The sequence below is a fragment of the Lycium barbarum genome, chromosome 8, assembly GCF_019175385.1.
Source record: "Lycium barbarum isolate Lr01 chromosome 8, ASM1917538v2, whole genome shotgun sequence".
Lineage (NCBI taxonomy): Eukaryota > Viridiplantae > Streptophyta > Magnoliopsida > Solanales > Solanaceae > Lycium > Lycium barbarum.
The window spans coordinates 88,292,088-88,309,077 of record NC_083344.1 but is presented as its reverse complement, the minus strand read 5'-3'; positions in this window follow the sequence as shown (position 1 = coordinate 88,309,077).

Sequence of the window (16,990 nt, the reverse complement as noted above, 5' to 3'; positions counted from 1 at the left end):
TTCTGTATTTTCTTCTTCTTCCGGCTGTTCCTTCTCAATGGGTTTGGGATCCTTTTTTAGGACTCTATTCCTTCCGGTGGGTCTAGCGCGAACACCCACGGTTCCAAACCGGCCCTTTGTTCCTCATCGGTTCCCTCTCTGGGTTCCTTCTCTGGGTGTTACAAGCCTTCTCTCTAGCAGTATGTTGTATAGTACAAACTCCCTCACCTCTTCAGGGACATTTTCATAGTACTGTTCTTGGGGTATGCCTTCCGGCGGGTTCCCAACCATGCCTAGTAATCCGTCTATCTCCTCAATCTTCTTCCCTATCACTTGGAGGTGTTTTTCCATTTGCAGCACCTTGCTTCGAAGCTTCTAAACTGTCTCTATTACGTCTCGAAAATTTTGAGTTGTTGCACTGTAAATAGACTAACGCAAGGTTACGGTGAACAATCGAGCTAATGTTTATTTAGTAATGTCTTGAGGAGGGGCTATAGGACTCCGTAGATGGTTAATGAAGTGTTATATAAGTTCCAAGAAGGTCCCACAAGGATTGGAAGTAAAATGAATCAACGAGAGCAAGTTAGGAAAAAAAGGGTTGTATGACCACTTATACGGTCCATATAACTTATGCAGTCCATATAATGGTCCGTATAACCATTCCAGAGAGGGTTCATCTCATGGTGGGATTATACGACCATTTATACGGACCGTATAAAATTATACAAACGTATAGGTGGCCGTATAATCGGGTCGGGTCATTTTTTTCTCTTTTTATATATAGATGACCCTTGTTCATATTTTTTATTTCCCACATTTTCCCCAAGTCATGAAAGCTCTAGAACCTTCCCCCTATCATATTAACTCAAACCCAAGAGAAATCAAAGATTAAATAGCAAGAATCAAGAAAACCAAGTGTGGGGAGATTCACTAGGGTTTGTGAAGCTCAAGATTTCTTTTGGTGTTGAAGTTGGTATTTCATTCAAGTGAAATACATCAATCCAAAGTTCATCCTTATGCAATAAAATGTGAGTTTTACATCCATTTCATGTTATTGAGGGTGTTTGATTGTTGAATAACTTGTATGAGAGAAGAAAAAGTAGGAGATGAAGCTCAAATATGGATTTAATGATATTTTTGAGTAGTAAATTAACTTGAGTCATGATTCTTAGTATGCTATGAGTATAATATTGTTTAGTGTGGTACTAATGATGTTGAGGAAGTATTGTATGTGAATGAACATGGTGTTGTGTTGTAGCTATTCTTATGAATGACCTTAAAAAGGGATATCGAGGATTGAAAAATTCTTAAATTGAAAGAAGCCTCTTGATTATGATATTATGGATGTTGCTATTGATTTTTGGGAGTTGTTTATTAAGTGGAGAAAGTCAATGAAACAAAGGAAATGCTGCCCAAATTCCGTTAGCTCTTAGTTGCTTCTGTTTAAACTTAATCATGCTTTCAATGACCTAATCTTAGTACGAATTCTCTTGAATGCAGAGTCACTAGCTTGAGAGGAGAACGTTTAGTCGTTAAGGAGATGTGAAGGTATGTTAAGGCTAGTCCCTTTCTTTCAAAGGCATAATTTCTATGTTATGATTCTACCCATATTTTCCCTAACATCCTCATGCCCAAAAGTTAGAAGTTCATGATTCTTAAAAGCTTCTTATGATACCAATGATGAGATGTTTTCTATGATGAACATGATGATGATGATTTTAAAGCTAGAAATTCTAGAGCTTATGGTTATAAAGCTATTATGAGATGGTTGAGCTCATTCTATGATTTTCTTGATTTCACTCATTGTTATGATCTCACCTTATGTTACTTGTTCTTTCGAGGTGAGATGTAGTGCTGATGATTGTTCCATAATGTAAATTGGAGGTCACCGACCTTACGTCACTCCGATAGAGTTGTAGCTTTTAATTGGGCTCTCATGCATGCTTATTTTTATGTATGATTACACCGTGCGTATTTGGCCGGGCAGACACCACTACGGTGGGTATAGTGGCCGGCTTACGGATAATGATAATAACACCGTGCCTTTATGGCACGGGCAGACACCACTAGTGGGCAGCATGAGATGGTTACCCCAGATGTGGGAGGCCCGGACGCCGGCTAATGATGATTACACCGTACCTATATAGTCGGGAATTATATATATATATATATATATATATATATATATATATATATATATATACAGTTTGTGAAGTTGTTTTAAAAAAAAAAGTTAGCATGCATTATTTCTCCTTAGGAGACAATCAGTCACAGGTTATCCCTTTATCTTATGTTTCTTTACTTCTTTATTATGTTATTGGTCATACCTTACATACTCAGTACATTGTTCGTACTGACGTCCTTTCTTTTGTGGACGCTGCGTTCATGCCCACAGTTAGACAGAGAGAGGTCCTGTCTCTTCCTTATGATATTCAATACTCCAGTTAGAGGCTCGTAGACATATGTGGATAGTAGATGTTTTGTGACCTTATTAGCATACATATTGTATCCTCGTGGGCTTGTTCATATATATGTTTTGAGGTGGAATAGAAGATTGTTTCATAATGAGCTTTATTTTGAGAATTACATATATTCTGGTTGTGTTAATTGAGAAATAAAGACAAGGCCCACCGAGATAGATTGGGAGAAGCATGAAAAGTGGTGCTCGGTAGGCTAGCTCCGGGTACCTATCATGGCCCTCTGGTTGGTAGTCGTGACAGTCACCCTTAGAGTCCACGCTTCCTGCCTTCTTAGCTCGTCACCGTAAGTCAATTTTTACTAGAGATAAGTTCAGGTAAGTTTTAAGCCCCATGATTTTTCCTTTGGGTATTTAGTTTAGATTATCGGATCAATAGTACTCAAGCTTAACATATGATCCTACACATAGCCGGTAAGCATGCGAAACACGTAGCAGGTAAGCACGTAATTTATAGGTATTTCTACTACTCGTGTTCCTAAGGCTTCTCGAGTCAAGGCTTTCCTAGTCGTTTGAAACATGTAGGTGCCATTTGTGAAGGTGAACCATTGCCCCGAAAAATTAGTCATAATTAATAATAGTAATATTTTTCCCAAAGAGATTACAAAAGAGATGACAAAGCCGACATAGAGCTTATATATATAAAAAAGGAAAATCAGCAATCAAGGAGGTCCTCCGGTGGCCGATTTCGAGGCTTGGCTCGTCCTGGCCTTCTTGACCCTTAAAAGAGTGGTCTAGATATGAAGGCATGCCTGATACAACTCCATCCTGACAATCACCGGGTCTGTTTCTTCTAAGATCCTGGCCAAATGCTCGTCTGTACCTTCCAATCATTCCTTCATATGTTTCTATTCCGGAGTTTCCTGGGGAGGTGTGGGCTCTGGTGAAGGCATGAGAGCCAAGTGTCCCTGTAGCCATGCACGATACCCCGGGTCGCACCCTGCTTTAAGCCTATTTGGAGCTAGAGTATCTGGGCCCTAACTCACACAGCTATTCCATTCTCTGAGGATCACCCCAGCATGTTTTATTTTTTGTTCGGTGTGCTCAATGATGAATTGCACAGAGTTTCCTACCTAAGGTATCACTTGTCTCCTGCCGAATTGTCTCAAAACCCTGGATGGATAGTCAAGACGGATCCCTCGAACCCCAACTAGCGGCACAAATTGGTAAGTCTTGCCTCGGACTACCACAGCCTTTGATATAAAATCAGGGAATATCTAATGGATCCGTTCTTCGGTCAAGTCGGTGACGAATTCAATCCAATCATTTTTGGACATAAACCCGAGATTCGGACAGTAATTCATGAGGCGATCCACCCGGTTCTGTCAACTCCAACCCTGAACTTCTTTGGCCATGTTAAGGTGTTTGATGATCTACCATTGCAGCAACATATTGCATCCCTGGAAGTATCGGAAACAATTTTGACATTTGTCTAGAGCTCGAAAGATGTCGGCTAATATGATAGGTGCTAGGTCGAAATACCTTGTCTCTTGATCTTTGGTTATGTCGTGGAAGATTGCATGGGCCAAGTATATCACCCGGGTGTCTATGGCCTGTGACCCGTCCTGTGGGAAAACCATAGTGCCTAATAAGGCTATGGCGAAGGCTAAAGGTCTGGTGGTTTCCCACTATTCTTAGCTCTTAAATTCTCTTTGATATAGGGTGTAGCTGGTGACATCTTTGAATCTTCGGTATAGATCTCTGAAGGCTATAATGGGCCCTTGCGCAAAGGGCGCTTCAGTCAAAGAAGGAAATCTCATGATCTGGCTGACGGTGGGCTTATGTAGAAATAAAATATTGTCGCCCGACATGTGTCGCCTCCTCATATAGGTTCCATTCCTATCTATGGCATCCATAATCTCTTCTAGGATAGGAGTCATTTAAATATCTTTAAAACAGCACAACATTTCTTTATCATCCCAATACTCCGCCAATACCTCTATCAGCTCCGGGCGACCTTTCATTGTCATAATGGAGTGCAAGTGTCCTAAAGTGCAATTGATCGTTCTTCGGTGAGTATCACACAACCATTCATACATGGCCCCCACTGTGGGATACGTAGGCAGTCCATATCGAATCCGATCACATTATTAGTAAAACCAAAATGCAATTATTTTATCCCGAACTAGGTCCGACCTGAATCCTGGCGGCGACAAGATACGTAAGCGCTTTCGAGGTCGGTCGTCATAAACGAAAAACCAAAAAAACCTTAGGAAACCTCGGAGACAATAAGGCAGGAGAAATCAATAAGATCATTCTTGTGAGGGCCAGCACCGGAATTAGACAGCATCAACTCTACACTGGGGTAGAATTTTTTAGGGAACCTATAAAAATAGTCAACAAGGAAAAAGACAAGATAAAGCAACACACTGTTTGCATAGCAAGACAAAGCAAGTATCGCTCAGAGCAAATCCTGAAACCTGGGTAGAGTTTTTGAGAAAGATCTCAAAATTTCCACCAGTGCGAAAGTCAGCAATCATACCTCCGGGAAGAATCGAAAAACTTCGTTCGAAGAAAACATACATCATGACACATAAAAACGAAACAAACATTTTTTTTAGGAAAGTCAACGTGCATTTTATAAGTTTTTTTTACTCTGAATTTTCAAAAATAAATAAATAAATAAATAAATAATTACATCCCCAGAAACATCTCTCGAATACCGGCCCAAGAGGGTTCGAAAGAGCATCAAGAGGAGACACCAGACGGGAAGACAATGACGCTAATTAGCTTCTTAGAAAACACACAATTTTTATGTGGATGCAACTCTTTCTTTTTTAACAGGACAGCAGGCACGCCACCAACCGGCTTACTCACTGCTAAGCCGAAATGCAAGCTCAGCCAAGGGGAGAAGGGCCAAAAGGTAACAACAAAAATGGGTAATAAGGACACATCTGGTCGCAAGGGTCACAAAGAAAATGAGCGTAAAGATAAGTCTAACCAGAAAGGTCACACAAAGAGTGAAAAACAAAGATATATCAGACCAAGAGGATCAATGAGCACAAAGATATATACGACCAAAAGGGGCATGACAAGGACAAAAGGGCATATCCGACCACAAGGGTCAACAACCTATACAACAGATGAAAGAAAGATTATCAGTCACAAGGGCCATATCTGTCATCTGCATGCTAAGAAGGCCATCCGTTCATATAAAATTGCCAAGAGGGCCATCCGTTCGTACAAACTGCCGAGAGGGCCATTCGTATCAAACTGCCAAGAGGGCCATTCATACAAACAGCCAAAAAGGCCATTCATTCATACAAACTGCCAAGAGGGTCATTCATACAAATTGTCGAGAGGGACATTCATTCATACAAACTACCGAGAGGGCCATTCATTTAAACTGCCGAGAAGGCCATTCACATCAAACTGCCAAGAGGTCCATTCATACAAACAACCAAAAGGGTCATTCATTCATACAAACTACTAAGAGGGCCAATCATACAAATTGCCGAGAGGGCCATTCATTCATACAAATTGCCGAGAGGGCCATTCATACTAACCGCTAAGAGGGCTATTCATTCACACAAGCCAAAAAGGACATTCATACAAACCGCCGAGAGGGCCATTCATACAAACTGCCAACATTTCCATTCATTCAAACAAGCCAAATTGGCCATTCATTTAAACAAGCCAAATGGGCCATTCATTCAAACCGTTGAGAGGGTCATTCATTCAAACAAGCCAAAAGGGCCATTCATACAAACTGCCGAGAAGGCCATTCATTCAAACAAGCTAAATGGGCCATTCATTCAAATAGCCAAGAGGGCCATTTTATTTAAAAACTCCACAAAGAACATATGTATGTTGTCAAATCTAGGAAAAGGCACGTAGATGCCAGAAAGGAGCCGGTTTGCTAAACAAGATCCAGACAAATTTCGAAGCAAACGTGGAACTTTTTCTTACGCAGTCAGTCATGATAGGGTGCCCATGAGAGTCATGCTCTCCAAGCAGGATTTGGAAGCTATTTGATATTAGACTCAGCCACAATTTGTCTTGTTTTCATTTTTTCTTTACTAAAAATGGCGATCGGTCGGACAAACACTAGGAAATCTGAAGGTATTCCTGCATAAGGGGCATACTCTTCTCCAGCGAGTCAAACTACGTACCTTATGCAGGAATACCTTCAGATTCTTAGAAACCAGGGATATGTAGGCGGGCGTAAGACCAGGGAATCAGTCACATTCTAACAATCGTCTGGAAGAACCCCCAGTCATAACACTGAGGATCTCAGGACTTTCCTTCTAAATCACTTAAAAGCCCTTAGTTGAGTGAAACTACAGGTGGCCTAAATTCTCATATAACCCAAGATATGTAGGGAAGCCAGAAACCAGGGTCCGACCACATAGTTGAAAATTGCAAAGATAAAGGGAGAAATGAGTCGGGTCAGTTAAAAATTAGGGTTAGTCATATTTCATTGCTCAGGGATAGTCTCGCCATCCCCGAATACCGAAGGGGCAATTGTTGACACCTAATTTTTGACCTCCTGTAATTTATTTTAATTACTCAGAGTCCTTGAAAAATAAATAAAATGAGCTATGCACCTTAAATGGTTAAAATAAATTTTATAAATTTTTCAGACCAATATTTTACTCCTTTAAATTGGTGAAAGGTTTTTCATGACATCACAAATTTATTTAGAAATTAATTGGTACTTTTATGACGTTTATGAGATGCTTGTTATATTTAATCAAAGAAAAAGGGCATTTTGTTTTAAAATAATAATCATTATTTAATTGTTTAAATTGTCAAAAAATAAAAATTAGAAAATACTTTATTCCCTTTAATCCATGGAGTTTGAGTAATTTAAATAATTAACCATTTCATCCTTTAATCTTTAATTTTGCATAATTGTATAATTTGTAAAAATTATTTATAATTATCTATAAATGTTTTAATTAGTCAATTAAGTGGTCATTATTGCAAATTGATGTTTAAATTATTTAATTATGGCCACAATTAATTTAACCAATTCATGGTTTGAGGAACTTGGGGTCATTTTTGTAATATTAGCCTCTTAATGGCCTTAATTGAAATAACCAAATTCATTAGCTTAAGTTAATCAAGGTCATTAATGCAATTTAATTTTTAAATCTGCTTTTTAGGCCAAATATGGCCATAATTGAAATAATCAGTTGGATTAGAATCAATTAAGGCCATATTCGTAATTTTAAGCCCATTTACATAGTTAGCCATTTTTAATTTATTTTAATGGGTTAATTATGCCCTAATTTGTTTTAATTGGAATATTATTACCAATAATCAATATGTTAATTTTCATCTGTATATTAAATTATCTACTTTCTCTATATACATGCGTATGCATCAGGTATACACATACATATATATCATATATAAAACAAAGGGGCCAGTCTTATTATTAAGACTTAGACCAAGTCTAACCCAAAACAGGCCAAGACCCAGCCCAACCCCCTCAATACAGATAAAGGGGTATATCCCTGTCACGACCCAACCGGAGGGCCGCGACGGGCACCCAGTGCTAGCCCACCCGGGCACCTCTTAGCATATCTTTTCATTTACATCTAGGTGAGCCACATATCAAATCATACTTTCTATTCATCAATCGTACTAATCCCGTTGGACAATCAATACATTTATATCTTCATTTGCAACCATGCCCATATCAATGTACATAAGCCGACGAGGCTAACAAAATGATATCCAAAATATAGGCCGACAAGGCTAAACACATCTAACTATATACACACGTCTACGAAACTCTCTAAGGAGAGTATGCCATATCATATAGGCGGGACAGGACCCCGCTATGCCCATAAATATGTACACAAAAGAATCAATACCAAAAGCTATAGCTCCGAATGAAATAGAGCTCTGCTATGCAGTCCCTGAGAAATATAGCTATGGATCAAGCCTGTCTCCCTGGCCACTTGTGGGCATGACGCAGCGACCACAAACAAAAGGAAGTCAGTACGAAGAATGTACGGAGTATGTAAAGCATGATCAATATCATTATAGAAGCATAATAAGCAACATAAGAGATAGCATAATATGGAAGATAGTAGTGTCATCGTCATAAGCACTTACTTGCCTTTCATGGGGACTTTCCATTTCTAATGTGTGATTGTGTACATACATCCATATCCGTATCCGTATTCATATCCGTACTCATTTACATTTCATATCCATAATCGTATTCATATACATATTCTTATTCGTATTCGTATCATGCTCGTATTCATACTCATATCTATATCATATACATATCCATATCATATACATATCATTCACATAGCATACACGACCACGAAGGTTCGGTGTTTCACGTACCCGGCCACGGTTAGGCTCGGTGATCATACATACCTGGCCAACCAAGGCTTAGTGTTATCCGTACCCAATTGCAGTGGTGCACGCGCATCGTCATATATATATATATATACATCTATATATTCTACCCGACCATATAAGCTCGGGGTTTCATAATAGCCATACATAGGCACACATACATATAAGCTCATCGGCATCTTTAGCATTATCACTACCATCATCGTCATCATTATCGTTATCACTATTATCGTCGTCATCATTATCATCATTACCATTATCGTCTTTATCATTATCGTCGTTCATTACATCTATCCTTATAGGATTATTCGTCATACGAGGAATTTAGTACAATCGTAATACATATCAAGAATTATAAGCTTTGTAGCTTTTTCGAAGATGGAATCATTTGGAGAGCATCATAGGCACATAGAAGAATAGATATTTGGCTAAAGAACCATGCCTTATGAAAGAAGGGTTAGCCTTACATACCTTCCCGTTCAACTATTCTACACTTGCAAGTTCTCCTTCAATGCTCACGCTTCTACCTTCATTAGAGTTATACTATCATTAGAAAACCGATAGCTAGCATTCATGACTAAAGCTAGAGAAAATTGGACAACATCTCCTTTATTTATACGACATTCTCCCATATCGTAAATCAACTCCCAAACGTCAATAATACATTCACAATATCATAACAATAGTCTTTACTCATCCACATTATCTACATTTCTTAATTCACTTCCAATCATCTATATCCATGGTCATAACACACGACTACGTTCATTCATATACAATGCCTATCCCATGTTCCTAACATCATTTATAACATAACCATATCACAACACATCAAGAATCATGACTCAATTCAAGCTATTACTCACAATGATACTACTCCCACATTCATGACCCATTTTTCTATATCCTTCTACAATCCAAGTGTTTCAACTTTTAAATACCTTAAATAACATGGAAATATCATAAATCTTACCTTAGATTATGTAGGGATGAACCTTGGGTGGAAACACCTCACTTGAGCAAAACCCTACTTTCACCTTCATTTGGATTCCTTGCCTTGGATGAACTTTAATGGGTTTCTTACACTTGACTCACTTAGTTTAATGTTGTTGATCACTAATATATCTTGAATTCTTGTGGGAGAAGTGTAGAGAGATGTTTTAGAGAGAAGGGGTGTGAAAGGGAAATGAAATAAAATGAAATTTGATCCCTGATTAATAATACAAATCTGTCCCGACCAGTTTCTATGGACCAACATACGGTCCGTATAAATTATACTGACCGTATGTCTGGCTGTAGATTTGGTCCAGAGAGGGGTGCTATTCTGGGCTGATTATATGGTCCAACATACAGTCCGTATGTTTTATACGGCCAGTATGTTTGGCCGTATAATCCCCAGTTTCCTGAAGTTCATTTTCGTCGACTCGTTTGATCTCCAATCCTTATGGAACCTTCTTAGCACTTGTTTATCACCTCATTAACAATATAAGGGGAGTTATAAATCTTCTCCAAAGAATCATTAAATCCTCGTTAACTTGGTACTTGTAATTCCTTTTCGATACCTATCGTATGCCTTGCCTTCTCTTGGCAAATTTTCTTTCCCTATCTCGAACGTCTTTGAAATCTTAATTAGGGTCATAAAATGTCATTCCTTACTTATTGAAATATCGTATACTCGTGCTCTTTTTTAGTCTATTTGCTGTACATCAACGGAAAGTTTTTCCGAGGTGTAACAATCCCCCTTTTTATTTCCATTCCAAACAGCCCCTTCCTCTTCGCCTTCCCCTTCCTATATCCTCCTCTTTCTCGCAAAATCCCTAAGCCGCCGCCTGCTCTATCTTCTCTCTCTCGCCCTAAAAATGGAAAAATCAAAAAGCATGTGTGAAGTGAACAACTTTTGCAGTGTTATTTAGGTGCAAAGAATTAATTCAAAGGTTGTTTTTACGTACATTTTCCAAAATCGGTAACAGTTCCTTTACCTTTTCCTTTTCTGCGAATTTTTTTAGTAAAGGTTGATTATTGCTATCTGATTTTTATTTTATTGTGTTCATTTTCACTTGATTTCCATTGGTTGGGGATGAAGGGTTGGGATCGATTCGAATAATGCTCAGATCTGACCGTTCATGCGTTGATAAGTCGTTTTAAGCCATAGATTTATTTTACAAGTTTATTTTCTGGGAAGAATTGGTTGTCCCACATCCTTACTTTGAGGGTTTGAACAATTTTTGGGGTCCAATAATTAGAACCCCACCCTTACCATGAAAAGAGGTCGGAAAAATTGGGAAAAAATTTAAAAATGCTAGAAACTACAAATTCAAGCCTCTTAGTATAAAAATTTCAAGACTTCAACTTAGGCTGAGGTTTCCTTAGTTCTAAATTTTTTTGTTTCTTTCTTGTTTTCGAATCTGGTGTGGTTGAGTGCGGTTTTGGAAGCACAAAAGGCTTTCAAGTTCAATTTTGACCGCAGATGCACTTTAAAAAGGTAACATTTTATCCTTTTTGCTTATTTTTATTATTTAGTAGTTTGTTTATGTGATAGGTGGTAATGTGCAGTTTTGAATGATGCTTGATGTTCATTAGATGTTTTGAAAATTACTTCCTTATTTTCAAAATATACCTGCTTAAACCTTAATATTGGTTGCTAAGATGGACTGAATGTATGAGATTAGATAATGTATTGATGTTGTCCTATAGATATGGATGAACAGATTGTTGTGTGCCTTATTAGATGTTGAAGTTTCCTGTTTGGCTGCTCAAACCTTAAACATGACAAAAAATATGATTACACGATTCATATTAGTAATTAAGTGAACTTTTGTACCAATACTAATCCTATTTGAATGTAATAGATTGCTAAGGTACTATGATGATCTATCTTGAATCATTTAAGGCATTTGCGATTTCTTGGATAAGACTATGTCAAATTTGAATCTTGATTATTGAATCTCCTTTCATAAGTCTGTATACATTTTATATGTCAATTCGATAGCATGAGTTATGATTAGGATAAAATAAAGGATCATGATTAGGCTGAAATAAGGCTTAAAGAGTCCAGGAATACTTGTAGGAGTCTCATGATGTGATTAAGGCACTAGAGTAAGATTAAAAGGGGTCTGTTTGCATTTGATTGGGTTTGAGTCTACCTAAGTCTGTTTGGTTTAGCCTAAAATAACTTTGAGTAGTTGTATGCTATACATTAAAGGTAAATGGAAGCAATAACACTCTAGAATATGACATAGAAGTTTTAAAATGAAGGTTGGGATTAAGGTTCATTTATTTGGTAATAGGTTCCCAAATGGTCCATTAGAAGCTAATATAGGTTTATTGTCAAGACCCAATTTCACTAAGTCGTGCGGACACTTACCTTTCCACCTCGGTAAGAGATTCCTTAACCCAATAATGTATAAATACATAAAAGAATTAAATGAACCAGTAGAATAGAACAAATACGTAAGTCTCACGATATAGATATAGAAGTAGTAGAATAGTGCGGAATAATAACAACACCCCCCAGGATCTAGTCTGAATAACACAAGAGCATCTAACAGGGAAATAATACAATTCGAAATACTAATACATGAAGTGGCTATGTCTCTTAATAGAATAGGACATAAAGATAGAAGAGTCTTCAAGGCAGCGGATGGCCATGCTCACCTTGGAAACTCGAAGAGGAAGCTGAAGCAACTATTAGCCACGCGTCACAAAAGTGGATCCAACCTGATACTCTGCATTCATAAAAGAATGCAGCAAGAGCAGGTCAATACAAAAACAGTACTGGTAGGCATCATAGCCCGACTAAGCATAGCTAACACAACTCATATAATAAAGCAGATAAGCAAATAACCAACAAGTATAAGTCAATGTAATCAAATTCAGGAATCCGTCATCGCCTATGTAAAGCATCTGATCCCAAGTATGCCAAGTCCGAACATATCCAACCCAATCCAATCATCGCAATACGCACCAAACATCTCAATCTAGTCATAATGCAATGCGATGCAATACTGTATGAATGCAATGGAATGCCATACATATGAGGTGTACACATGTACTCCGGCGGAAATATCGACGTCTCGGTAGCACAATCCAATGTTACTTGCGAAGTCTAAGTGTCACCCATCCCGGATCTTCCCCCCAACAGACAGACGGGACCCCAGATCTTTGCCCACGGGGGGTTTTCACCGGCACCACCCTGGGGGACCCGTAGAATCCATGCACTATCAACGATTTCGGAACTAACATTGGATATCGGCCATGCAATCAACGATTTCGGAATTGATCATCGGACATCGGACTCTCACGTCACTCAAGTAAAAGAGTTTTATCAAGTATCCATTTCACTCAATCAATGATTCCGGGATGAACATCGGATATCGGCCTCTCACATCACTCAAGTAAAAGAGTTTTTATCAAGCATCCATTTAACTCAATCAACGATTTCGAGATGAACATCGGACATCGGCCTCTCACGTCACTCAACAAATCCTGTAACTGCTCCTTAAGCTCCCTCAACTCAGTAGGTGCCATCCGATACGGTGGAATGGAGATAGGACGAGTGCCCGGATCCATGTCGATACAGAAATCAATGTCATGATCGGGTGGCATGCCCGGCAGATCCGACGAAAATACCTCAACGAACTTGCTCATAATAGGGATAGAATTAAGTGATGGAGATGCAACAGTCGTATCACGAACATGGGCTAAATAAGCTAGGAACTCCTTACTTAGTAACTTCTTTGCCCGAAGAAAAAAATTGATCTTCTTCGGAGCGGGACTAGAAGCACCCCTCCACTCAAGTCTATGAATGCCCGGCATGGCCAAGGTAACTGTCTTGGCATGATAGTTCAAGATCGCGTGATAGGGAGAAAGCCAGGACATCCTCAATATAACATCAAAGTCCACCATATCTAGGATCATCAAATCTACCCAAGTGTCATATCCCATAAAAGTTACTAGACAAGACCGGTAGACTCGATAAACAAAAACAGAATCTCCGACCCGTATTAGACACATGAACAGGTATATCTATGATATCACATGGAAAATCCCAACCAATGGCATGAAATGCAGATACATACGAATAAGTGGATCCAGGATAAAATAACACAGACGCTTCTTTATGACGGATCGAAATAGTACCTGAAATCACAGCATTTGAGGCCTCTGCCTCGGGCCTACCAGGAAATGAGTAACAACGGGCTCCACCATGCCCAGCCTGAGATCCCTCTCTCGTACCATGAGTACCACCTCTAGCTGGTTGGGAACCACCTCTAGAACCATCGGAAGTACCGCGACCTGACTGAGCATTGCCTCTCTGAGAACTCCCACATCGACCACCAGCTAATACAAGAGTCCTCGGCGGCTGATAATCCCACTTGGGTCAAGCACATCTCCTAGAAACATGCCCAACCTAGGTCGAAGACATCTCCTAGAAACATACCTAACCTCTCCATAAGAAAAATAGGTAAGAAGGGTCGAATGCTGAAACACGAAAGCTGAAGACCCGGATGAAGCTACTCTATCTGCTAATCAGGAGAACGAACTCTCAGAAGCTCTCTGCCTAGGTGGCTCACTAGGGGAAGCCTGTAGTGCTGAATGCACAGGACGGCCGGAATATGGCTGAGGTGGCCTCGAAAACTATCCGTCGCCTCTCGAACCATGACCTATAAAACTGCCCGTCTGTTGTGGCCTCTTGTCACTACCACCAAAAGCACGGGCCTTAGCACTCTCAACCATAGAAGCATGCTCGATAATGGACTTGAAGGAAGCCCCCATAAACTACTCCATCTGAAGACAAGGAATCTGTAGAGAGCCCACTAGTCCTCCCACAAAGCGCCTAATCCTATCAGCCTCGGTAGGGATCAACGGAGTAGAATAACGGGCCAGATAAAGAAAACATGTCACATAGAACTCCAAATACATGCCCCTCTGCTCAAGGTATAAAAACTACTCCCTACGCGCCTCTCTCAAAGACCGAGACACATACTTCTCAAGGAAGGCCCGGTAACACTGAGTCTAAGTCAAAGGAGGGGAACCCTCAGGTCTGCACGCCACGAAATACCTCAACCACGTCTTCGCATCGCTGCAAAACTGGTAGGTCACATAATCAACACCGTGGGTCTCCACTATCCCCATGCGGTGCAACAACTCATGTACATCAAGAATAAACACATAGGCATCCTCAGACAAAGTACCAGAAAACCTCGGTGGCTCTAACTTCCTGAATCTCCCAAGAAGGTCCTGATTAGAAGCAGTCATAACAGCGCCCTCTATGGGCCTAATATCATCACCAGGAGCGGGTATCGCATCAATGCAAGGAACCATAGCTGCAGCGGGATTTCCTGCCTGTGTAGGTCCCTGCTTAGGGGTATGGGCCCCAACCTTAGTCTGTGAACCCCCGCCGGGAGTATTAACACTGACTACCGCCAGCTAGGCATCAAGGTGAAGTAGAATCCTGGCCGTAGTTTCATGCACTGCCTGGTCAGAAGTATCCTCAGGTTGTCTCCTTGCTGGGAGCATACCATCCTCTCCGGCCTGGTCTCTATCCAGCTAATAATCGAGGTCGAGAGATGGAGACCTCTCTCGCTACCGTCCCACTATAGAGCTCTGCCCCTGGCTAGGGCAGCCCCTTGGCCTCTCGCTCTGCCGCGTCCCCTAGCTATAGTGTGCCATCGGGTTCCAGCCATAACTGCGGACTCTTGCACCTGACCTAGGGCCATTGTAGCTCGAGTCCTCACCATCTATGAGAGAAGAGAATAGAGTCAGATACCAATTTGATCCTTCCAGATACGAAATTGAACAAAGTAGCACGAAGAATGAAAAGAAAGTGAGATCTCCTAAATGTCCTATAACCTCTTGAGGATAAGTGTGGAGCTCATCGTACCGATCCACGAGACCCAACTAGACACGCTCTTGTGTTAATGACCAGGTAACCTAGGGCTCTGATACCAACTTGTGACGATCCAATTTCACTAAGTCGTGCGGGCACTTACCTTCCCACCGCGGTAATCGAACCCTTAACCCAACAATGTATAAATACATAAAAGAATGAAATGAAGTAGCATAATAGAACAAATACGTATGTCTCACGATATAGATATAGAAGTAGTAGAATAGTGCGCAGTAATGACAACGCCCCCCAGGGTCTAGTTTGAATAACACAAGAGCATCAAACAGGGAAATAATACAATCCGAAATACTAATACATGAAGTGTCCATTTCTCTGAATAGAATAGGACATAAAGATAGAAAAGTCTTCAAGGTAGCAGACGACCATGCTCACCCTGGAACTCAAAGAGGAAGTTAAAGCGACTATCAACCACGCGTCACAGAAGTGGATCCAACATGATACTCTGCATTCATAAAAGAATGCAGTGAGTGCAGGTCAGTACAAATAACAGAACTGGTAGGCATCATCGGCCGACTAAGCACAGCTAACACAACTCAGTTAACAAAGCAGATAAGCGAATAAACCAACAAGTATAAGTCAATGTAATAAAATCCAATTATCCGCCATCACCTATGTAAAGCATCTGATCCCAAGTGTGCCAAGTCCGAACGTATCCAGCCCAATCCAATCATCGCAATACACACCAGACATCTCAATCAAGTCATAATACAATGCAACGCAGTAGTGTATGAATGCAATCCAATGCCATGCAAATTAGGTGTACACATGTACTCTGGGTGTAAATATCGACGTCTCGGCAGTACAACCCAACGTGACTCGCGAAGTCTATGTGCCACCCGTCCCGGATCTTTGCCCAACAGATAGATGGGACCTCAGATCTTTGCCCCCGGGGGGTTCTCACCGGCACCACCCTTGAGGACCCCGGCAGTCCATGCACTATTAACGATTTCGGAAATAGCATCGGATATCGTCCATGCAATCAACGAGTCAAGAATTGATCATCGAACATCGGACTCTCGCATCACTCAAGTAAAAGAGTTTTATCAAGTATCCATTTCACTCAATCAACGATTCCAAGATGAACATCGAACATAAGCCTCTCACATCACTCAAGTAAAAAAGTTTTATCAGGTATCCATTTCACTCAATCAACGATTCCAGGATGAACATCAAACATCGGCCTCTCACGTCACTCAAGTAAAAGAGTTTTATCAAGTATCCATTTCACTCTGTCAACGATTCCAGGGTGAACATCCGACATTGGCCTCTCACGTTACTCAGGTAAAACTGAGCCAAGC